Consider the following 24,759-nt stretch of genomic DNA (forward strand, 5'->3'; position numbering starts at 1 on the left):
GGACTGCTTCTGATGTTTCATAGCTGGATAAAGTGTGTGCTTACGCGTGTGTACTGTTGTGTCCGACTCTTTGCAACCCCGTGGACTGTACCTCTGTCCATGGAATTTTCCAGGCAAGAATACTGGAGTGGGTTGCCATTTCCTACTCCAGAGGCTCAAACCCACATCTCTTGTGTCTCCTGCATTGGCAGGCAGATTCTTTACCACTGTGCCACTTGGATAAAGTGTGGTATAGCTGTTGATATGTGAGAGCTCCTCTTTACAAGGCTAGCTAAGTATTCCTCTATTCCAAGATTTTTGCCTTTTTTAATGTCAGAGATGAATATTGAATTTTGTGAAAACCTTTTTGGTATTTGATTATTGTCTTTCCCCTTTGACCCACTGACATGATAAATTATGTTAATAGATTTATAAACATTAAATGATTTCTTCTATTAAATCATCCTTGGTTTCCTGGAATAAAATCTCTTTGGTCATGGTGAATTACTCTTTGAAGCAAATTGAATTAGGTTTGCTGGTATTTTATTCAGCGTGTTTATATCAATATCAGTAAATGATATTTTTCTCCTTCTTTGGCTATTGTTATTAGATCTTACCAACAGACTCCTGTCAACCTCACTAAAGAAATCAGGACACATTGTATCTTTTAATTTTCTCTTAAATATTTATGTCATGGGGATTACTTATTTTTCAATTTTTTGAAATAACTAACATTTATAATAATTTAGGACTACAATCTTCTTCAGTGATGATTTTTATATGACTTATTAAATCTACCAAAGTTAGTGTTATAATCAGATCCCCACTGCATCAATTTTTATAATTTATATTTTTCTAGAAAACCATCAGTATCATGAAGACTTTCAAATTTATTTGCATATGATTATATTGATATATTTATTCTACATTGCCTTATCTTATAAATAGGTCTTCCCAGGTGACGCAGTGGTAAAGAATCTGTCTGCTGATCTAGGAGATACAGAAGCTCTCTGGGTTGGGAAGATCCGCTTGAGAAAGAAATGGCAACCCACTCCAGTATTCTTGTCTGGAGAATCCCATGGACAGAAAAGCCTGGTGGGCTACAGTCCATAGGGTCGCAATGAGTCAGACATGACTGACCGACTGAGCATGCACACATCTTTTAAATGATCAGTGTGTGAATTTTTATTCTATTATTACTTCTTAGTATTAAGAGGCTACATAAATCACTGATTAGAATTCAGTCAAGGAGCAGAATGGCAAGATTTTAATCCCACCTTTGCCACTTGACACCTGGGTGATCCTGGGTGATCACTAGTTCTCCCGTCTTTTTCAGCTTCTTCATTTGTAAAATGGGAATAATAACAGTACCCTCCTTGTGAAGCATTGTTAATACCTTAGCCACTGTCAGGCACATAACCAATCGTATTAGCCAATTTTCTGTTTTTTGAAATAATTGTTTTTACAAAGACAAATAGCATTCAGATTACTATTACTATGTTAACTATACAGGTTGTTCATTTTCTTCCTTACATCGTTGGGATTTTAAAAATATATCCTTCATTTCTTTCTTACACTTTTCTTAGTTTTTCACTTGCTGCTTCTGAAAATAAAATCTCCTTAATGTACCTTTCTTAGTTAATTTCTTTTCATCATTTCTTGTTTAATAATAAAATTTCAGGCTGAAATCTTGGACCATCACATTTTCATATTCTGTGTTTTCTCAGATCATTAATTTCTAAATACTCTATAACCAGTGTTTTAATTTTCTCTATGACAAATGCATTATTTAGGAGAGAGATTTTCAATTGGTAAAGGCTTGGGTTTCTGGGTTCAGTTTGCTTATTTGTTTATTTATATTTTGAAGATTATTTCCTATTATATATTCCCACAAAAGAGTATTTTATATACATTTCTGTATACTCTTCTAAATTAGTGTTTTCTTTATAAGCCCAGAGAATGTGACCTGAACTAACTCTTCTATTTTGAGTGTGTAGGACCTAATATTATATAAATCTTGAAAATGGTATTAATTGATCTCTTGAAAGAAGTTCCATTATCTTCTTGACATGATTGAGACTCCATTCAATCAGTATTGATTATATTATGCAGATCTCTTATATCTGTATTTATTTTTGTCTACTCAATCTGTCAAGCACTCTGTATGAGAATTTTTTGCCATTTGTCTCTTGTATTGCTGGTAATTTTAGCTTTAGGTATTTAATGATTTCATCAAGTAAACATTTATGACTGTTGAATCTGCCTTGTGAATTGCATATTTACCAGTATAAAATAATTTTTTTGTTCTATTTTAAGATATTTTACTTAAATTCAGAAGTGTCTAATATTCATTTTTGCACCTCCGGAATTAGCTTTTGTTCATATTACATTGACACCTCTTTGCTAATTCTTTTGCAAGTAACCTAGATATATAGTTTTGTTTTATAACTGGCCAGTGTAAACAGAGTGAAGTGAAAGTGATTCAGTCGTGTCTAACTCTGTGATCCCATGGACAGTAGCCTGCCAGGCTCCTTTGTCCATGGGATTCTCCAGGTGAGAATATTGGAGTGGGTTGCCATTTCCTTCTCCAGGGGATCTTCCCAACCCAGGAATTGAACCTGGGTCTCACACATTACAGGCAGATTCTTTATTGTCTGAGTCATAAGGTTGCATTTAAATTTTTGACCCAGCCTCAGAGTTTCTGACTTTAATTGAGAAGCTTAAAAGATGTACATTTTTTGCTATAAAGCCTTTGTTTACATTTGCTTCTATCACTTTGTTTTCTAGTTTCCCCAGTTTCATCAGCTGCACCTTCATTCATTTTTTTTTTGATAGGTAGCATAATAATGAAGTAGTTAAAAATAAGCCTGGATCAACCTCCAGCTCTCTAACAAGCTGTGGACATTGTGTCCAAGAGTCATATAAATTACTGGTAGTGCATCCAGAGAAGTGTGGCCCCTATAAAAATTGCGGCATATTCTTGCATGAGGATTAGATGAGGAAACTGGCCTGAGGGGAAAGTTAAGGAGAAGCTTGTCATGTAAAAAAAAGACTGGTGGGGAGAGAATTGGGGGAGAGAGAGAGGGAGAGAGAACAGTTTGGGAGTGATTTTGTAGAGTTTCTGGATCAGAATTCTAAACGATGTGTTGGTTCCAGGAAGGCAAGACTATGAAAAAATTCTGAATTTGGACCCTGTTCCTCCATAAATTTGTGAGTTCACAGTCATTGAAAGTGAAGTGAAAGTGTTAGTCACTCAGTTGTGTCCGACTCTTTGCGACTTCATGGACTGTAGCCTGCCAGACTCTTCTGTGCATGGAATTCTCCATGTGAGAATACTGGAGTGGGTAGCCATTCCCTTCTCCAGGGGATCTTCCTGATCCAGGGATGGAACCCAGGTCTCCTGCATTGCAGGCGGATTCTTTACCATCTGAGCCAGCAGGGAAGTCCTCACAATCATTAGAGCTATGCAAGAGAAAACTAGACAACATCAGAATAGATGATGTTACAGCTAATTCATAATTTGAGCAGAGACTGCAACTCATTAATAACCCAAATCGTCCAAAATTCTGAAGGCCTGTAATTACTTGAGAAATAGTGACATTAACAAGACCTTCTAAATTTGTGGTCTTTCAATCTTTGTAGATGGGAATCCTGACTAATCCTATAGAAGTGTTTTCAAATGAAAGTCTCATGCCTGAGCATCCCATCTGGACATGTAGTTTGTATGAAGGTCTCTATCTATACATGTCTACATAGACAGGGTTCTTTATCTTGGAGTTCAGAATATTAGAACTAGTTGGAGTGCTTTAAAAAATATACCACTGTCTTATCCCCACTCAGGGTATTTGATTTAACTTCTCTGGGGTAGGAGTCTAGACATTCTTTTTTTAAAAATAATCTCCCTGGATGATTCTAATCTGCAACCAATGTTATGAATCACTGGCACAGAGGGTGTTATCGTTCATCTTCAGCTGAGCAAACATAGTAAGCATTTGTGCTTTGCTTCTAACACATCCATATCTCCATCTTCTGGCCACAGCCCTCTATTTTACTTGAGAATCTGTCACTTCCATCTTCCCATTCATGCAGTTTTGGAGGTGTTGACTCCATGATTGATTCTGGATGAAACAGAACTCTCAGATTTCAATCAGCACCTAGGTTCTCCAGGGCAATCAATAAGCTTCAAGACTTTTCAGGATACTTCCTCCTTTCACCTGGATATAAATTCAGTAAGAGGCTGGAGAAACTGGAGCTCGCCCAGATCCCAAGAATGAAACTTGCACAGAAAAAGGTAGTGTTGAAAGATGGAGAGAGAGAAAATTCTGATGACATCATTTATCTATTAATTAGTCATGATTATGGTCATTGGTAGGGCTTCCCTGGTGGCTCAGATGGTAAAGAATCTGCCTGCAATACAGGAGACCCAGGTTCGATCCCTGGGTTGGGAAGATCCCTTGGAGAAGGGAATGGCAACCCACTCCAGTATTCTCACTTGGAGAATTCTGTGGACAGAGGAGCCTCGCAAGGCTTACAGTCCTTGGGGTTGCAAAGAGACAGACATGACTAAGTGACTAACACACTTCATGATCATTGTTATCTCTGTTTCACAGATGAGAAAACCAAGGCTGGGTGAGGTTAGATTCGTTGTCCCAAATTCCACAGCCCATCAGTACAAGAGATTGAATTTGACTTCTTAAGGTCAGATTTCAAAAGTTAAGGAATTTCTGATCTCCACACTGCCACAACTTGTAAACACAACATCAGTCTCCTCTACTTCTTTTAAACTGAATAATTGTGAATTTAAGAAAACAGAAGGTCTGCGCTTGAGATTAAGGATGCTCTTTGGGCAATGCTTGCGTTCTGTGGGCCCGATACTTACTTCCTTTTCTTAGGATAATTCAGGGTTTTTGTTTGCTTGCTTTTTTGCTCACTTTCAACAGAAAGAATCCTAACCATTATAGAAATGTGAATACATGTTTCTAGAATCATCCTCTCAGAATTTTTCTTTGGGTATAATCTTGCTGGCTCCCCAAATGTAAGTGCAGAGTGGAGAGAGTGTGTGTGCATGCTAAGTCACTTCAGTCATGTCCAACTCTTTGCGACCCTATGGACTGCAGCCCACCAGGCTCCTCTGTCCATGGGATTCTCCAGGCAAGAATACTGGAGTGGGTTGTCATGCCTCCTCCAGAGGATCTTCCCCACCCAGGGATCGAACTCATGTCTCCTGTGGTTCCTGCATTGCAGGTGGATTCTTTACTGCTAAGCCACCTGGGGAAACCCAATCGAGAGTAGGAATTGCTTTTGAAAGATTGGGAAGAGAGATTCAGGAAACAATAAAATGTGGACTACAGTTTGTAGATTCTGTTTTATACTCTTAATGTCTTTAAGGCATGTCAATAGAGCCTGAAGATAACCCTGCTGGGTAATAGGTGGGATGGGGAAGCTAGGACATAACAGCAACATGTATTGAGCCCTTATTGTGTAGGCAAGTGCCAGGAATGGGATTTCATTTCCAAGCACAGAAGCTCTCTTACACTCCACGGCTGCAAAACGCACTTCTCGCTCCATCACTATTCTGCTTTGCTGATAAGCAGAGTTCTTATGAATTTTAAGATGATCAGAGTTATCTTGAAGGTTATCAAGTAGATTTTCTGTTCTTTTTGGTCATGTTTATCAGGGTAACTTTGAAACTACTCAGTAATAGCAGACAGAGTTGTTCTCTAGATCTTAAGATCTAGAGAGTCAGGCCTGAGGATTTCTTTAAAAATGAAAGAAAAACAAATCAAGATTCAGACAGTTCCCAGCTTTCAGACTCATGGTGTTTAATTCTCATAGGGACTCAGATGAGAAGGGTTGTATCCATAGCCTGTCCCAGCAAGCCCTTTGGTGGGTTCTTCTGGTATTTTGCAGTGATGGCATCTACCTGTGACAACTCTAAGCAGGACCTCCCTTGAAGCAGTTGTGATTAAAAGTCCAAGAGGCAAGTCCAGGTGGTAACACACTCTACTTTACAAACCAGTTTAATTAACCTGAATAGTCATGGGGAGTTCCACTTAACTAGCTGGTCATCAGGATAACATGGTTAACCAAGGACAAGGCCAAATTAGACCTGGACTCCAGAGGCTAAGTCTCAATTCCCAGCTGTGAGACTGTTTGTATTTTCACATCTAATTGAAGTTTAATCCTTAAAGAATTATGTCCAATTGGTTTCTGTCTGTCTGCATTTGTAAATGTCATTCTTCCCAGCATGTGTTGTAGAGATTAGCTGTGTTTCATCATTTTGTTAGCATGAATCAATAATGTGGGATTCTTGGCTCACTGAATTTTTAAAGTCATCTGTGAATCAATGGAAGCGATTTGTGCAGCACCCCTTATAACATGCTAATTTGATATTATTGGATAACATGCCTAGTTTGGGAAGACAGTTATTGAAAATTTGAAGATTAGCTTAAAGGTTAGCTTAAGCTAAAGAAAAGAGATGCTGTGTTATGTTACTTTGCTGATACACTTGCATGGGTTCCATCCCTGGGAAAAGGATAAAATTAAATTATCAAAATTGATAGTGGATTACGAACAAAATTATGGTCTGAGAAAATGCAAAATAAAGGCCCCGACAATGGAACCCTCATGACAGACTCTTCAGAATATCCATCACTGATTCAAAACTGCCTGGCTCTTGTGATGCAGCAATGATGCTGGAAATTACAACCTATGGGGAAAACAACAGGAATGTAATGCATTTCCTGGAAATTGCACTATAAAGGAGGTTCATCTTTCCCCAAAGTAGATGAAAAGCAAGTAGTACTTACATGGTAATGCTGCAGGTTTGTTTAATTTTTTTTTTCCATTGCAGAAAATCCACAGTCAGATTACATTATGGGCTGAGCTTCAATATAGCCAAACTCTTCCTCAACCTGTAGAAATAAATGGACATTGGTGTAATGCTATTATAATCAGTAAAATATGCCCTCTGAGAATATTCCATGTCCTCAGTTGTTAAAGAGGACAATGACATTTCTCAAACTAGTAAATACTGGAAAATAACATTAAAGATGTCGAGGGTGGGTGATTTACTACTGGGAAAGGTTTAAATTTTTGCCATCTTTTTTGACAAGCTGCTTCATAAAAGTATCTGATGACTTAAAATGATCTTACCCTTTTAACCTAATAAATCCAGTTTTAGGGAACATTCAAAATTACAGACAAATGTTTATACTTAAATATGTTTTTTTATCATTGTGTTTATTCAAATAACAAAACTGTGGAAACAACCAAAACATCTAATAAAATGAATGACTGAAATAATTATCATCTTTCCCTAAGATAAACTACCTGGAATTCATTAAAAAAAGGTTTGCAAAGAACTTCTTATTTCCTGGGAAAATATATAAATGTAATGTTAGATGACAAAGTAATGATATAAAGCTGTATGTGTCATAAGACCATACCTATGTGAAAATGCATTTTTGGAAAGATGCTGGAAGTTAATATATGGGGATGTTAATAGTCATTCAATAAACATTTGTTGTCAGGCATTACTTTTTTGGGCACTGCTCTAGAACCAGAGATTACAGTGATGAACCAGATAAATCCTTGCTCCGAAAGATGCTTACATTTTAGTAGGAGGAAGGCAAAAATATTAAGGGACTGTCTAGTAGTGGTAAGAGTTATAAAGAAATGAAATATAACAGTATCCTGATGGGGCGCTTTCCCGTTGGCTCAGATGGTAAAGAATCCTCCTGTAATGCAGAGACCTGGGTTAGATCCCTGGGTCTGGAGGATTCCCTGGAGAAGGGAATGCTACCCATTCCAGTGTTCTTGCCAGGAGAATTCCATGGACAAGGAAAACCTGGCAAGCTACAGTCCATGGGGTCCCAAAGAGTCGGTCACTTTCACTTTTCAATGAGGGGCATGGCGGAGGGCTTCAGATGGAGTGTCATTGAAGCTTTGAGGTGTGGTATGTGAGCTGATCTGAAGACAGGGCATGACAATGTTGAATGTGTGCAAAAGCAAGGACAGCTGGGTGTGTTCTAGAAATACAAAGAACTGCTGAAGCTTACTGAGTGAGGGCTGAGTGGGCACAGGTCAAAAGAAGCAGATCTTGGAGGCCAGAGCAAGATATTTATTTATCTTTCTTCTGGTTTTATTTAGATATAATTTTATGCAGTACTGTAGAAGTCTGTGTACAGCATCATGATTTGACTCACCTACAACATGAAATGATTAACACAAGTTTAGTGAATATCCATCATCTCATCTATATACAACATTAAAGAAGTAGAAAAACATTTTTAATTTGCAATGAGAACTCAGGATTTACTCTCTTAGTTTTCATATATAACATACAGCAGAATTAATTGTGTTTATCATGTTGTACATGACACCCTTGATTCTTATTTATCTTGAACCTGGAAGTTTGTACCTTTTGACTGCCTTCATTCAGTTCTCTCTCACTCCACCCTCTTCCTCTGGTTACCGCAAATCTGATCTCTTTTTCAGTGTGTGTGACTTTGTTTTTGAAGTATAATTGACCCATGACACTGTTAGTTCCTATTACACAGCACAGTTGTGTACTAATATAATTATAATTCTATATTAATATAAATATAATTCTTTATTTCTATACATTTCAAGACAATCACCAAGACAAATCTACTTATGCTCGGCCACACAATTATTTCATAATTATTATGTTATATAGTTATTGACTGTATTCTCCACATTGTATATTCATCCCCCTGACTCATTTATTTTGCAGCTGCACCCCCTTGATCCCCCTCACCTATTTCTCTCATAGTCCGTCCCCCTCCTCTGACAAGTACCTTTTTGTCCTCTGTATCTGTAACTCAGTTTCTGTTTTGTATTCTTTGTTCTTTTGTGTTGTTATCTAGATTCCACACATAAGTGAAATCTTGTAAGATTTGTCTTTCTCTGTCTTATTTCCCTTACCATAATACCCTCCAGGAAAGGAGTTGCCAACCCCTAGGCAGCAAACTGGTATCAGTCCGAGGCCTGTTAGCAAACAGGCTGCCCAGTAGGAGGGGAGTGGCAGGTGAGTGAGTGAAGTTTCATGAATGCTGTTCCCCATCACTCCCCATCACTCACATTACAGCCATAAGCACCCCCGCTTTCTTAGAAAAATTATCTTCCTCTGGTCCCTGGTGCTAAAAATGGCTGGGGACTGCTGCTCTAGGGCCGTTCATGTTGTTGCAAAGCACCAGATTTCATTCTTTTTATGGCTGAGTAATATTGGACTTCCCTGGTGGTCCAGTGGCTAAGACTCCAAGCTCCCAATGCAAGGGACCCAAGTTCGACCCCTGGGCGGAGAACTAATATCCCGACTAACAGTTTGGGCTTTCCTGGTGGCTCAGAGGATAAAGCATCTGCCTGCAATGTGGTATACCTGGGTTCAATCCCTGTGTTGGGAAGATCCCCTGGAGAAGGAAATGGCAGCCCACTCCAGTATTCTTGCCTGGAGAATCCCATGGACAGAGGAGCCTGGTGGGCTACAGTCCATGGGGTTGCAAAGAGTTGGACACAACTGAGCGACTTCACACTTCACACACACAATATTCTGTTATATATATAGCATATCTTCCTTGTCTATTCATCTATTGATGAGCATTCAGTTTGCTTCCATGTCTTTGCTATTATAAATAATACTGCAATGAACGTAGATGTGCAAATATCTTTACATATGAGTGTTTTCAAAATCTTCAGGTAAATACCCATGAGTGGAATTACTGGATCATATGGTAGTACTATGTGTTTTATAGTAACTATACCAATTGACATTTCCACCAACAGAGAATGTATCTAGGGTTCTCTTTTATCCACATTCTTCTTTTTAAAATTATTTTTAATTGGAGGATAATTGCTTTACAATGTAGTATTGACTTCTGCCGTGCAACAATGTGAATCAGCCGTAAGTATGCTCATGCCCCCTCCCTCTTGAACCTCCCTCCCCCTCCTCTAGGTTGTCAAAGAGCACCAGGTTGAGCTCCCTGTGCTATACAACAACTTCCCATTAGCTGTTTATTTTAAATATGGTGAAGTCTATGTTTCAATACTACTCTGTCAATTTGTTCCACCCTCTCTTTCCCCTGCTACGTCCAAAGTCTGTTCTCTATGTCTGCGTCTCTATTTCTGCCCTGCAAATAGATTCATCAGTATGATTTTGCTAGATTCCATGTATATACATTGGTATAGGAAATTTGTTTTTTTCTCTCTGACTCTTTACTCTGTATAATAGATATATACTTCAGTCTGTGTAATAGATTCTAGACTCATCCATCTCACTAGAACTGACTCAAATGTATTCTTTTCTGTGGCTGAGTATTGTTCCATATGTACCACAACTTCTTTATCCATTCATCTGTTTGATGGACAGCTGGGTGGCTTCTTAGCTATTGTACATAATGCTGCATGAACATCGGGATACATGTGTCTTTTTCATTTATGGTTTCCTCAGGATGTATGCACAGTAGTGGGATTGTGGAATCATATGGTAGTTCTGGGCTTTCCTGGTGGCTCAGTCAGTAAAGAATCCGCCTGCAATGCAGGAGACCTGGGTTTGATCCCTGGGCTGGGAAGATCCCTTGGAGGAGGGCAGGGAAAACCTCTCCAGTATTCTTGGATGGAGAATCCCCATGAACAGAGGAGCCCGGCGAGCTACAGTCCATGGGGTCACAAAGAGTCAGACACGACTGAACAGCCAAGCACAGCACACAGCACCGCATGGTTGTTTTATTCCTAGTTTTTTGAGGACTCTCCATATTATTCTCCAGAGTGTTTACATCCCCACCAACAGTGCAAGAAGGTTCTCTTTTCTCTACAACCCCTCCAGCATTTATTGTTTGTAGATTTTCTTTCTTTCTTTCTTTCTTTTCACTTTTTTTTTTTTTTGATGATGGCCATTCTGACCAGTGTGAGGTGATACAGCGTAGTAGTTTCATTTGCATTTCTCTGAAAATGAGTGATGTTGAGCATTTTTTCATGTGTTTATTAGCCATCTGTATGTCTTCTTTTGAGAAATGTCTGTTTAGGTCTTCTGCCCACTTTTTTGATTAGATTGTTCTTCTGGTATGAGCTGCATGAGCTGCTTGTGAATTTTGGAGATTAATCCTTTGTCAGTTGTTTCATTAGCAATTATTTTCTCCCATTATGAGGGTTGTCTTTTCACCTTGTTTACTTTACTGCACAAAATCTTTTAAGTTTAATTAGTTTCCATTTGTTTATTTTTGTTTTCATTTCCATTACTCTAGAAGGTGGGTCATAGAGGATCTTGTGATTTATGTCAAAGAGTGTTCTGCCTATTTTTTCCTCTAAGAGTTTTATAGTTTCTGGTCTTACATTTAGGTGTAATTTTGAGTTATTTTTTGTTTATCATATTAAGAAGTGTTTTAATTAATTCTTTTCCATGTAGTTGAACAGTTTTCCCAGCACCACTTATTGAAGACTGTCTTTTCTCCATTGCGTGTTTTTGCCTCCTTTGTCAAAGATAAGATGTTGATAGGTGCTGATAGCTTTCTATCTTGTTCTATTGGTCTATATTTCTGTTTTTGTGCCAGTACCATGTCTTGATGACTGTAGCTTTGTAGTATAGTCTGAAGTCAGGAAGCTTGATTTCTCTATTCTTTTTCTCAAGATTGCTTTGACTATTTGGGGTTTTATTTTGTGTTTCCATACAAATTGTGAAATTATTTGTTGTAGATCTTTGAAAAATACCATTGGTAGTTTGATAGGGATTGCACCGAATCTATAGAATGCTTTGGGTAGTATAGTCATTTTCACAATATTGATTTTTCTAGTCCAAGAACATGGTTTATCTCTCCATTTGTTTGTGTCATCTTTGATTTCTTTCATCAGTGTCATATAGTTTTCTGCATACAGGTCTTTTGTCTCTTTAAGTAAATTTATTCCTAAGTATTTTATTCTTTTTGTTGCAGTGGTGAATGAGATTGTTTCCTTAATTTCTCTGTCTGATTTTTCATTGTTACTGTATAGGAATACAAGGGATTTCTTGGTATTAATTTTATATCCCATGAATTTACTATATTCATTGATTACCTCTAACAATTTTCTGGTGGCATCTTTTGGGTTTTCTATGTAAAGAATCATGTCATATGCAAACAGAGTTTTACTTCTTCTTTTCCAATCTGGATTTCTTTTATTTATTTTTCTCCTTTGATTGCTTTGGCTAGGACTTCCAAAACTATGTTCAATAATGGTGGTGAGAGTGGGAACCCTTGTCTTGTTCTTTCTTTGAGAGGAAATGCTTTCAGTTTTTCACCACTGAGAATAATGTTTGCTGTGGGTTTGTCATATATGGCCTTTATTATGTTGAGGTTTGTTCCTTCTATGCTAACTTTCTGGAGAGTTGTAGTCTTTTTCACTTAAAGAATTCTCTTAAAAAGAAAAAAAGAGAAGTCTCTTAAACATTTCTTGTAAATAAAATTTAGTGGTGCTGATCTCTTTTAGCTTTTGCCATTTCAAAGAACTCTTTATTTCTCCTTCAGATTTGAATGGTGGCTTTGCTTGGTAGGGTATTCTTGGTTAGAGGTTTGTTTTTTTTTTTTCTTTTCATCACTTTAAATATGTTCTACCACTCCCTTTTGACCTGCCGCGTTTCAGTTGATAGCCTTGTGGGAGTTCCCTTGTATTTTCCTGACTGCTTTTAAGATTCTCTTTTTGTCAGTTTTTGCCATTTTAATTACAACATGCCTTGGCATGAAGCTATTTGTGCATCCTGGATCTGACCCCCGCCCCCAGTTAGGGGAGTTTTCAGCTGTTATGTCTTCAAGTATGTTCTCTACTCCTTACTCTTGCTCTTCTTCTTCTGGGACCCTTATAATGTGAATGTTAGTATGAGTGATGTTACCCCAAAGGCCTTTTAAACTATTCTCATTTAAAAAAAAAATTGGTTTCCTTTCTTTTTACTGTTAAGTTTGAGTGATTTCCTCTTTCAGTTCCTTGATCTGTTTCTGTCTTCTAATCTACTGTTGATTCCTTCCAGTGTATTTTTTAAATTTTAGTTATTGTGTTCTTTAACACTATTTGGTTCTTCTTTATATATTTCAACTCTTTTGGAACTTCTCACTGTGTTTATTCTTCTCCTAGGTTTGATGAGCATCTTTATACTCATTACCTTGAACTCTTTACTAGGTAGATTGTTTATCATCACTTTGTTTAGTTCTTTTTCCGAGGTTATGTCTTATTTTGTCATTAGGAACATGTTCCTCTGTCACCTCATTTTGTCGGATTTTCCGATTTTGTCTTTATTTCCAAGTATTAGACATTTTCCTATTTGGAGATATGACTTTATGTGGGAGGTATCGTATGGGGCCCAATAGCACATTTCTCTCTGCTCACCAGAGCTGTATGCTCTGGGGGTGCCCACTCTGTGGGCTGCATGAGCCTGTCTACTTTGGGTGCATTGGTAGGTGTGGCTAGCTCCCAGCCCAACTGGTTGACAGGCCCTGCCTACCGCAGAGGCTGATAGTTAGTGTGGATGATCTGGATCCTCATGCAGCCAGCATGATGCCTCCCAGTCCTGATGCCAACCCACTGGTGAGCAGGACTGGCTTCTGAGCCCTGTTGTGAATGGGGCTGGTTCCCAGGGCAGCTGGGGTGTTCAGGAGGGCCTGTGGCTAATGCCAACCTACTGGTGAGTGGGTCTCTGTCCATGTATTGTTGACTTCTTGGCCTTGGCGGTCCCAAGGCTAATGGGTGGGCCTGGTTCCTGGTACCAATAAAGTAGAGGGAAGACTCCAAAATGGCTAGTATCTGTGTCCTCATGGTTGAATGAGCACCCCCAAATGACTGTAACCAGTGTCTATGTCACCAGGCTAAGTCCTAGTTAACCTCCTGCCTTTTTGGGAGCTTCTCCAAGATCAGCAAGTAGGTTTGACAAAGGCTACTTTCAAATTATTATTCCTATCCTGAGCCTTAGAGCACATGAGGCTTTTGTGTGCGTGCCCTTTAAGAGAGAAGTCACTCTTTCCTACAGTCCTTTGGCCCTCTTAAAAAGTAAGCCCAGCTGGCCTTCAAAGACAAATGTTTTCTGGGCTCCTCTTCCCAGTGCAGAACCCTCAGGATGGGGCCTGATATGGGGCTCAGACCCCTCACTTTTGGGGGAGAACTTCTGTAATTGTAATAATCCTCCCATGTGTGAATGGTCTACCTAGGGATGTGGTCTTATCTCTACCATGTCTCCAACCCTCCTATGCATCTTGTTGTCGTTCCTTCTTTACATCTTCAGTTGTAGAAGATTCTTCCTGTTTATCTGTAGATCTCCCTTTTCAGTGGTTGTTCTGTAAATAGTTATAGTTTCTGTAATCCCATGGGAGGAGGTGATATCAAGGTCTTTCTGCTCTACTATCTTGGCCACTTTCAGAGTGAGGCATTTAAATCTCATATATACACAGTGAGAAGCCTTGGATGTCTTTGAGGTAGGGATTGACCTAAAATGATTTATGTATTAAAATACCCATGTAAGTGCATTTAAAAAGATAGTGTAGGGGTCAAGAGAGAAAATAGAGAAACCAAATAAATGTGATTCAACAAACCTATATTTGATAATTTATCATATGGCTATAACTGCAGATATGAAAATACTATATATAAAGTTGTTGCAGTATTGTTTGAAAAAGCAAAAGACTGTTTTCAAAGGCTAGGTTACTGGTTAAATAAATTCTGATGTAGAATACTAAGCAACTTGATAAGGAAAGATGACTCTTTCTAATATTTAGGTAAAGCGTCTGTAAGGACACCTGAAAAAGTCTAAAAATCTGTTACCTATGATATATAGGTGTGTAAATGGGCCAGTGAAACACAGCAGTATACATATTTTTATATGTTTTGATTTTTGAACAAATCTATTATTTATTTAAACAAAATTAAAATAGAAGATGGGCTTTCTTGGGAATTCAGAAAAGAGATAATGGAGATATTAGAACAGTGGCATTGTAGGTGGAGGGAAGTTGATAGAATTAGGATGTGTTTTATAGCCCAAGTCTATAGAATTTGACTGTGAGGATTAGTTGTGAGCTTTGAGGGCCAATCTAAGATGATTCCTAGTATTTTAGCTTGAGAAACTGAGTGACTGTGATAATTCTTGGATTGGAGAAGGATGGCGTAAGAGGTAGTTTGGGGGGAAGACTCAGAAGTCTTTTAAAATCCTGTTAAGTTTGAGATGTTAAAGATGTTCAAGTAGAGATCTGACAGACAGTTGAGTGTAGGAGACTGGAGATCCAGGTAGACACTGGACCTAGAGATGTAAATTTGATAGTCATCAACATATAGATGGTTTTTAAGGTCATGGGATTCAATGAGATTAGTCATTGGCTGAAGGGTGTGTTGCAGAAATGAAGGCTTCTCGGGACAGAGCCCTGTGATGCTTAGTATTTTAAGCTGGAGGACGAGGGAGATTCAGAAAAAGAGATGAAGAATCTAGGCTGTAGAATTAGGAGGAAGACTAGGATTTTTGATGACATGGTAATCAAGAGGCAAAACTTATGTATTTTGAGAAGGAAGTGATTATTTATGCCAACTGTTGCTGGGAGAGAAGACAAGAACTCAGAGAAATGACTATAGGTTTTGTCAACATGATGACAGTTGTGTATTTAGAATATGGCCACAGTCTGAATAAGTGGTCTAAAGAAAGATGGGAAGTAAAGAGGTAGAAATAGTAACTCAAAATTGTCCCTTCATGAATTTCAAAAGGAAGAAAGGAATAAGGAAATGTTCAGAGGTCAAGAGCTTTTCTTTTTTGTAAGATGGGAAATACTGGGACATGTTTGTGTGCCGACGGGAATGGCGAAATAAAAAGAGGAAACTGATGCTGAGGAGGAGGAGTACTGATTATTTCCGAACCCAAGATAAGACAAGTCTTTGAGAAGATGAGGGGAGATGGGAGCCAGAGGCAAGTGGAGGGGTTGATCTCTGAAGGAGGCCACTCTTCTTCCATTGTCCATATGTCTGTCACTGGAAGGTCAGGCTAATGGGGTTGTTATTGCCTCAGTTTTCCTCATCTGAAAAATAGTGGATATAGGGTACATACATCATGAGATAAAATAAAGAACAATGCCTGGAAAGTAGCATACTCTCACTAAATATTAGCCATTTTTATTATCATTTTTATTCTGTGTGTTTCAGTGTATTCCATATTAGCAATTTGCTAAAATAATGTTAAAATATATATTAATGTTCTGTCATATCACATTCCCTAGTCAATGTGAGTAATGGAAAAGCAAGAGTAACTCAGAAACCCTTAGGAATCTGAGACTTTCAGCACCAAGGACAGCAAACTGCATACTATTAATAATTAGCACACACAAGATTTTAGTGTAGGACTGCCTAGGGCCCAGTCCCTCTCATAAATACATAAACGGAAGGGGGACAAATATAGCAAGCCTTAGATTGAGCCCTGTGGGAAATTCCACTTCACATTTGCAAAGTACAAGGCTCTCTTTCTTGTGGTGTCTCTGCCACTTGCAGACAATTCTGGCTTTGTATGAGGCACTGCTCGCTATCTCCCGGGAACCCAAGTGTTTGTATGGGCTTAGAGAAAAGCAAGGGAGAGTGGGGGAAATCAGAGGCATGTTTCAGAGGCAGTCTAACAGGACACCTGCAATGCCAGGAGAATGGCAGATTACATTGGAATGCGACTTGGACCTGAGTTCTGAATATGTTGACTTTATCTTTTAATAATGCATTTCATTAGGAACAGGGACTATTGATGTACCTGGCAAATGAAATGCATTCTTCACAGGTAGCCTCACTCTTCAGTAGTTTCTTTAGCAGAGTGAGAACAAGCAATGCTTGACGGCTGTTTCTCTTATTAAAAATCACCCATCTCTGCCTCTAGGGAAGGGGATCAGAAATGGCAAGTGAGGAAGGGAAGAGAAACTAATCTCACCAGGCTCTTGTTTTGAGGCAGACACTTCACACAGCTTAGCTCACGCAATCCTCTTCACTACCCTTAAGGTATCATTGGCTCTGTTTCTACAAGGGAGAAACCTCTGAGAAATTTTATAACTTACGCATAGTCATACAGCTAATGAGTAGTTGCCAGTTGATATTTGATCTCAAGATGTTCTTCCTGTGTTTAGTACATGTTCCCCTGCACCAGGGTTTCACAACCTTGACACTATTGACATTTTGTGTTGGGTGATTGTGAGTGTGTATGTGTGTTGGGGAGACAGGACTATTTTGTTCATTGTAGGATACGTAGCATCATCTCAGGTGCGGTAGCACCCCACCCCTATTTGTAACAATCAAGCATATGCCCAGACATTGGCAAATGTTCCCTGGCGGGGGGCAAAATCTCTCCAGACTGAGAACCACTGGCCTACATCGTGCTGCCTGAAGGATGCGTCTACAGATCACAGCTCAGCATCAGTTTTCTAGATTGTGGTCATAGATCATATTTGTGTGTTATGTACATTCATTCTTTCATTCTCTCAGTCCTTAAACTGTCCGTCGATAGTTAACTGAGTGTCTACTCTAAGCCAGGCGCTTAGCTAGGTACTTAGATAAGAAGATAAATGATACACAGTCCCTGGCCTTGTACTATGCAGTCTGATAGGCAGAGACATTTACCCCAGCCTGGGGATTGGGTCTTTGAGTAAGAAGAGTATACTATGTATTCAGGCTCTTTATAAAATAGAAACAGACTCACAGAGAACTAACTTATGGTTACCAGTTGGGAGGCGTGGGGGAAAGAGATAGTTAGGGAGTTTGGGATGGACATGTACCCCCTATTATACTCAAAATGGATAACTGAACAGGACCTGGATGGGATGGGAGGGGAGTTTGGGGGAGAATGGATATATGTATATGTATGACTGAGTCACTCTACTGTGTATCTGAAGCTATCACAACTTTGTTAATTGGCTATATGCCAATATAAAATAAAAACTTTAAAAAAATAATCTTATATTAAGGGATTCTGCTTAGGGGTTATTCTGAATTTCTATTGAATGAATCTTTAGTGACTCTGGGGACGATATTTGTTTTGTAAACTCTTTTATTGAGATATACATAGAGCAAAGACTACATTTCTTAGGTGTAAAACTTCATGAATTTTTACATATATTCACACCCATGCATGCACCACTCATGGTCAAGATACTGAACATTTCTATCACCCCAGAAGTTTCCCTTATGCTATTTAATATGTCAACCCCCCTGCAATGTAAACACTATACGATTTATATTGGATTAGTTTTGCCTGTCCTTGAACTTCACATAAATGGAATGTGAATTCCATTTCCAATGTGTTTTCTTCATTGTCTTATTTATCTCACCTTAAATTTGTGAGTTTTTTCACACTGTTATACAGTAGTAGCATTTCATTTTTTATAGCCATATAAAATTCCATTGTGTGAATATTGCCAGAATATATTTATTGATTTTCCTATTGATAGATATTTAAGTTATTTGCTATTTTGCTTGTTATTAATAAAGCTGTCATAAACATTTTCACTGATGTCTTTTGATGGGCATAAACACTTCTTTCTTTTGAACCTAGGCAAGAAATTAATGAGTCATAGGATAGGTAAATGGTTAGCCTTGGGAGATGCTTCCAGGCCTTTTTTCCAGAGATCCTGTGCCAATTTATACCCCCAGCAGCTCTTGGGTTTCCCAGGTGGCTCAGGGGTAAAGAATCCACCCACCAATGCAGGAGACACAGGAAATGTGAGTTTGATTCCTGGGTGGGGAAGTTTCTCTGGAGGAGAAAAATGGCAACCCACTCCTGCATTCTCGCCTAGGAAATCCCATGGACAGAGAAACCTGGTAGGCTACAGTCCATGGGGTCGCAAAGAGTCAGACACAACTGTGCGACAGCACATATGCACACAGAAGCCCTCAGGAGTTCTAGCTGCCATCAGGTCTTTTAAGGCATCAAAGATTAACGTCATGCATAATAAGGCAAGTATTTTAACCCTAAGGCCCCAGGTGATGGGTTGGGAAGAAGGGGGACATCTCTTTCTCCACTGGCTTAGCCTCCGTAACAATCTTCATATGTGGCTGTGAGAGAGAGACTTGGGGGTCAGGCCAAGAGCTGGATGAAGCTGCCTCCCCAACCATGAGATGCTGGGGAATCATAGTGGCACTATAGGGCTCATGAGAGAAATCAAGGTGGGCATGTGAGCCAGCCCAGTTTCTTTTCTGCCTGGAAGAGACACAGATCTGAGTTTGGTTCTGTGATGCAGCGAAGACACAAAAGTCTGAGGCAACACAGTGTTTGCAAAGAGCTCCAGGGGTTCTGTCTCAGCTCTGCTGTGGGGCCGGGGGGAACCAACCTAAACTGCCTGAGATCACTTCCTCACTTTCATACCTGCCCTGCTCATCTCTAAGGGTTGTTGAGAGAGCAACTGATAATATGTACACAAGGAGTAGTGTTTATGTGAATAGATTTCCAGGTTGTACTCCAGCCACTTCTGCTGTTGGCCACAGGGGTCAAGAGTCAGGGAAAAGAGTTTAGGTGAATAGATGATTGTTTTTTCCAGGTTGTACTCTGGCCACTTCTGCTGTTGGCCACAGGGGTCAAGAGTCAGGGAAAAGAGTTTAGGTGAATAGATGATTGTTTTTTCCAGGTTGTACTCTGGCCACTTCTGCTGTTGGCCACAGGGGTCAAGAGTCAGGGAAAAGAGTTTAGGTGAATAGATGATTGTTTTTTCCAGGTTGTACTCTGGCCACTTCTGCTGTTGGCCGCAGGGGTCAAGAGTCAGGGAAAAGCTGTGTACAATGATTGAAGGGCTGTGGGACTAACAGTAGTAACTTTGATCACTTACCCCTGGAGGGTCTGGGTCACCCTGTGTCTCTGGCCCCCAGTGTCCCCATCTGTGAAAACGTATCTTGGACCCGATAATCTCTGATGATACTCCACTGGGGGCACTAGGTATGTGACTCAGATGGTAAAGAATCAGCCTGCAATGCAGGAGACCTGGGTTTGATCCCTGGGTTGGGGCGGTCCCCTGAAGAAGGGAATGGCTACCCACTTCAGTATTCTTGCCTGGAGGCTCTCAAGGACAGAGGAGCCTAATGGGCTACAGTCCATGGGGTTGCAAAGAGTCAGACATGACTGAGCAACTAACACTTTGAAGAGTAAGTATGTAAATGACCTCAAACCAGTCTGTATTATCTGCTCAGATCCCGTTAGAGAAAACCGTGTTAGCTAATTTTTACTGAGTGCTGGGAACTATGCTAAGCACTTTAACACATCATCATATTTATTTCTCACAACCAAACTTATGGAGATACCATTAATAGTCCCACTTGTCTGATGAGGAAACTGAGGCAGAGAAGACTTAAATAAAGCTTACTGAAGTCCCACAGTGAAGGCCATATCTCAGCCCACACAGACAGTTTCCTGAGGCAAGTTATTAAGGTTGTGATGGAACAAGTGGCCTTAATGGGCACCTCCATCTTATGGGAAGGAGGGGAATTTAGTGAAACAACTAAGAAAGCAGGTAAACTTCCTCGCTGTTTACTAGCTGTGTGCACTCAAGCAAGTGCCTTAAACTCATTGGGTCTCAGTTTCTTCAAAATTAAAAATGGGGATATTACTTCTATCTCACAGGAATAATACATAGGAATAAAATGGTGCCCGAGACAGCACTCAGTAACTATTAGTTCCCCTTTGTCAAGGTAGAAATGAAGAATGGTAACTGATAATGACCTTACCTCCCATGTTCTTGCCACAAGAGAATGTTCTTGGAACAATGTCAAGCTAAAAGCCAAAGTGTGATGTAATATGATGAGAAGGAAGAAAACATGAGTCAAACTGGATTTTATTTTTTATTAATTTCCCCCAGCCTTTCCACCCTATCATAAAAATAATAGCTGCCTATTTCAGGAAATTGTAAAACAGAAAAAAATGAAGAAAAGCAAGTATCCATAATCTTGGCATCCAGACATAGCTGCTGTTGATATTTTGTTGTATATCCTTCCAATTTTCTTGCAATTTTTTTTTTAGTAGCTGAAATCATACTTGGTATAAAGTTTTGTAGTTCACTTTTCTAACTAAATTATATAACATAAGCATTTTCCTATGAGAATGGCAATCTCTTTATATAATCATCATTAAATGCATCATTTCCTCTATCATGATTTACATACTCCCATACTGTTTCTAAACTTCTCACAATGATGAAAATGGTAAGATGACCACAGTTTCACATATGGAACTTATCCAAATTTCTAGTCATTTATCTAAGGCATTTTTAAAGGCTCATGCTATACATTGCCGAATAGCTTTTCAGAAATGTTTACCCAAGTTATATTCCCACCAAGAGAATGAAATTGTTTCACTACACCCATGTTAACAATGAGATTTGTAGATTTAGGATCCTTGTTAATATGATTTTTAAAAATATTACCAAAAAAAATTTCCTCATTATTTAAAAATACAGTTCTTTGACCCAAAATCTGGTTGAATATTTATTAAGATCATTTCATTTAAAAAATTTTTCTTTATGTCTGCATGTCCAATTTTTAACTTTTGTTGTGACATATATCAAAAATGTGTGTATGTATAATTTAAATCATCATCATAATAATATAATAAACACTAGTTTATCCACTATACAGCTTATGAAATAGAACATTTCTATACCTTAAAGTCTCCTGGGATGTCCCTCCTAAGTTTATTTTCCTCTTGCCTTCCTTCAAAATGTCCATATTCTAATATTTGTGGTAATTATTTTCTTGATTTTCCTTACAGTTTTACTACATATTCATGCATTCCTAAAACAAAGTTTACCTGTTTTTAAAAAATATTTATTTATTTACTTATTTGGCCATGCCGAGTCATAACTGCAACGTGTGGGGTCTTTAGTTGTGGCATGTGAAATCTAGTTCCCTGACCAGGGATCGAACCCAGGCCCCCTGCATTGAGAGCATGGAGTTAGCCAGTGGACCACAGAGGGAGTTCCAGAGTTTATCTGTTTTTGAACTTCGTAAAAATGGAATAAATGATTTAAATATTAACCTGTGGCTTATTTCACCCCAAACTGATAGTCAACTGTGTTGATGTGTCCCCAAATACCCATAATTTTCTGCTACTGAATAGTATTCCACCATATGCCCATGTTTCTCTAGTGGAGTTGATGAATCATTGGTTATGTAGAAGCTTCACTTTTACTTGGTAATAAGTTAGGTCTTAAGCTCATTTTCATATATGTTTTCAATATAACTGCCAGATTATTTGTCTCTTAATTTTATGTAGCATCACTCTGACAATTAGAGATTGTTTTTATTCCAGTACATAAATCCTTTCCTTTTGTGATCCTTTCACTGTCAATGTAGAAAGTTCTCTGTTACCCTTAAATAGAATTTTTCCTCATTATGTCCTTCTGTTTTGTTGTTCTTTTCCTTTTCTGTCTTTGACTATTTTGATATTTGGTGTATGTTTAACCTTTACACCACTTGGAATTTATTTTACTGTACAGCATGAAGTAGAAATGTTTGTTTTTGCTCAGCTGCTAGCTAATTCCATTTCAAAGCATTAGCAAGTAACCCTTCTGTGCCAGGTATTTTCTGAGGACTCTCAGCCCCATATCTGCCTCTATTGTACCACGACTGTGAACCTGAGAACTACATTTCCCAGAGTCCTTTGCCAGCTGGTGTTAGTGTCTGCCAATAGGAGACAGTCACAAAGAATTAGCAGGTGGGAGAAATGTAAGAGTTCTTTTTCTGCTGTGACAACAGTATCAGCAGGAATGCAGACTCCTAGGCTCTTGATAACACCACCTTCCCTGTTCTCTAGCCCTAGCAGAGGTAGTGTTCCTCTCTGGGCAATATGACCTACTCTCCTTTATTCTTCTGGGTTCTCTATACATTTGTAATGAATACCCTGTATTAAGTCCCTCTCTGCTTGAAATACCTAGAGTGCTTTCTGTTTTCCTATATGTGTTTTCCTATATCTTCCTCTCCCTACTGATTTGCAGTACCAGGTGTGTGTGTGTATGTGTTTGTTGTTAACAAGGAGAGTGAGAACAGGAAGGAATGCATGCTATTTGTTTTGGGCTATATGTTTTGATTCATTGATCCTGTACCAGTTTCTGCACATGCATGTTTATCATGATAATTATCCTAGCTTTAGCATGCATTTTAGTATCTGACAGTGCACATCTTCCCTCATTCTTCTTTTCTCCTGAGGTCTGTCTTCACTATTCTCATCTACTTATCAAACTGGGCTTTTAAGAAAAAAAAAATCTTTAAAAGGACATTCGATTGTGCTCTGCCTACTATAATCTTTCCCCTGCATCTTGGTGATGCTAACATTGCTTCACTGTGGAGAATCACAGAAACAGTCGCACTTGCACCCACACACACAGCGCCTCCCCTTCCCATGGGCAGAGCTGGCAGCTGTGTCTGGGTGCACAGGTGATCCATTTTCTTCCATTCAGAGTGGTTCTTCCCTATCACCTTGGAGTCATCCTTACTTGGAGAAGATGCTGCAGAAGTGTCATCTCTAACAATGAAAGGTGATCTTATTTTCTCTGAGTCAGCCTGACTAACAATGCCCAAGGTCAGGAAAGATATTTCCTGCAAGACCTTGCAATTTCTCAATAATCCTATTTAGGCTCATTGGATGAAATGGCTGTGGGAAAATGATCTGAACATTATTTTAAATACTGGGGCAGTCATAGCAGGAGACACCTCTGAAACAAACTATTTCTGCTTTGGTAACTACTGAAAAGAAGAGAATTGGGAAGGTACCCCATAGTGCTTCTTTATTTTTTGCAAGAAGAGATGCTCATAATATTTTGAAACAGCTCCAAGTTCTCCCCACCAGACCCTCCTCATGCCTCTTCTATTGAGCCTGGTTTGGCTGGAGATGAAGACTTCCCCCATTTTGGTCCTAGCCTGGGGGAAGCCTCTGGCACTCTCCCCACACAATTGATTCTGTGTGTAGGACCGCTTTGGAACATGAAAGCACTCTGCAAAACCCTCAGGGCTTGGCGCCCCAGAGAGTCAGGCACTTTGAGTGAGGAGCAATGAGACTATTTTAGAGGGAATGTGGGGACTGTGCCAAGGCTTGCCTGGCAGGGAATGCTGGGTGAAGGGTGGTGTGACTTTGCACAGCCTGGGAGCAGAGCAGGAATCCACCCTCCATCGCATGAGCTTTAGAGTCGGACTTAGTGAAAGTGCAAGTCGCTCAGTTGTGTATGACTATTTGTGACCCCGTGGACTGTACAGTCCATGGAATTCTCCAGGCCAGAATACTGGGGCGGGTAGCCTTTCCCTTCTCCAGGGGATCTTCCCAACCCAGGGATTGAACCCAGGTCTCCTGTGTTGCAGGTGGATTCTTTACCAGTTGAGCCACAAGGGAAGCCCAAGAATACTGGAGTGGGTAGCCTATCCCTTCTCCAGTGGATCTTCCCGACCCAGGAATTGAACCAGGGTCTCTTGCATTGCAAGTGGATTCTTTACCAACTGAGCTATGAAGGAAGCCCAGACTGGGTTTGAATTGTGGTTGCTTTACCATCAGTTCTCTGAAAACTGTCTGTGCCTCAGTTTCCTCCTCTGTACAGTGTTAAAAATAACAATGACCACTTCAAAGCCTAGATAAGATTAAATGAAGTAATCCATAGAAGGACTTAGAATAGTGCCTGGTTAGAATGAACAGCGTATATTAGCCCCATTTCCCCATCTACATACCTTCACCCTCTCCCCTCCACCCTCAATTCCTAGGTGGTTACCTGTCTAGGCTTGGGAGCCAGATTGCCCAGTTTGTACCATTTCTGCTAATCCCTAGCTGTGTAACTT

Source organism: Odocoileus virginianus, chromosome 33 (assembly GCF_023699985.2).
Source record: "Odocoileus virginianus isolate 20LAN1187 ecotype Illinois chromosome 33, Ovbor_1.2, whole genome shotgun sequence".
NCBI lineage: Eukaryota > Metazoa > Chordata > Mammalia > Artiodactyla > Cervidae > Odocoileus > Odocoileus virginianus.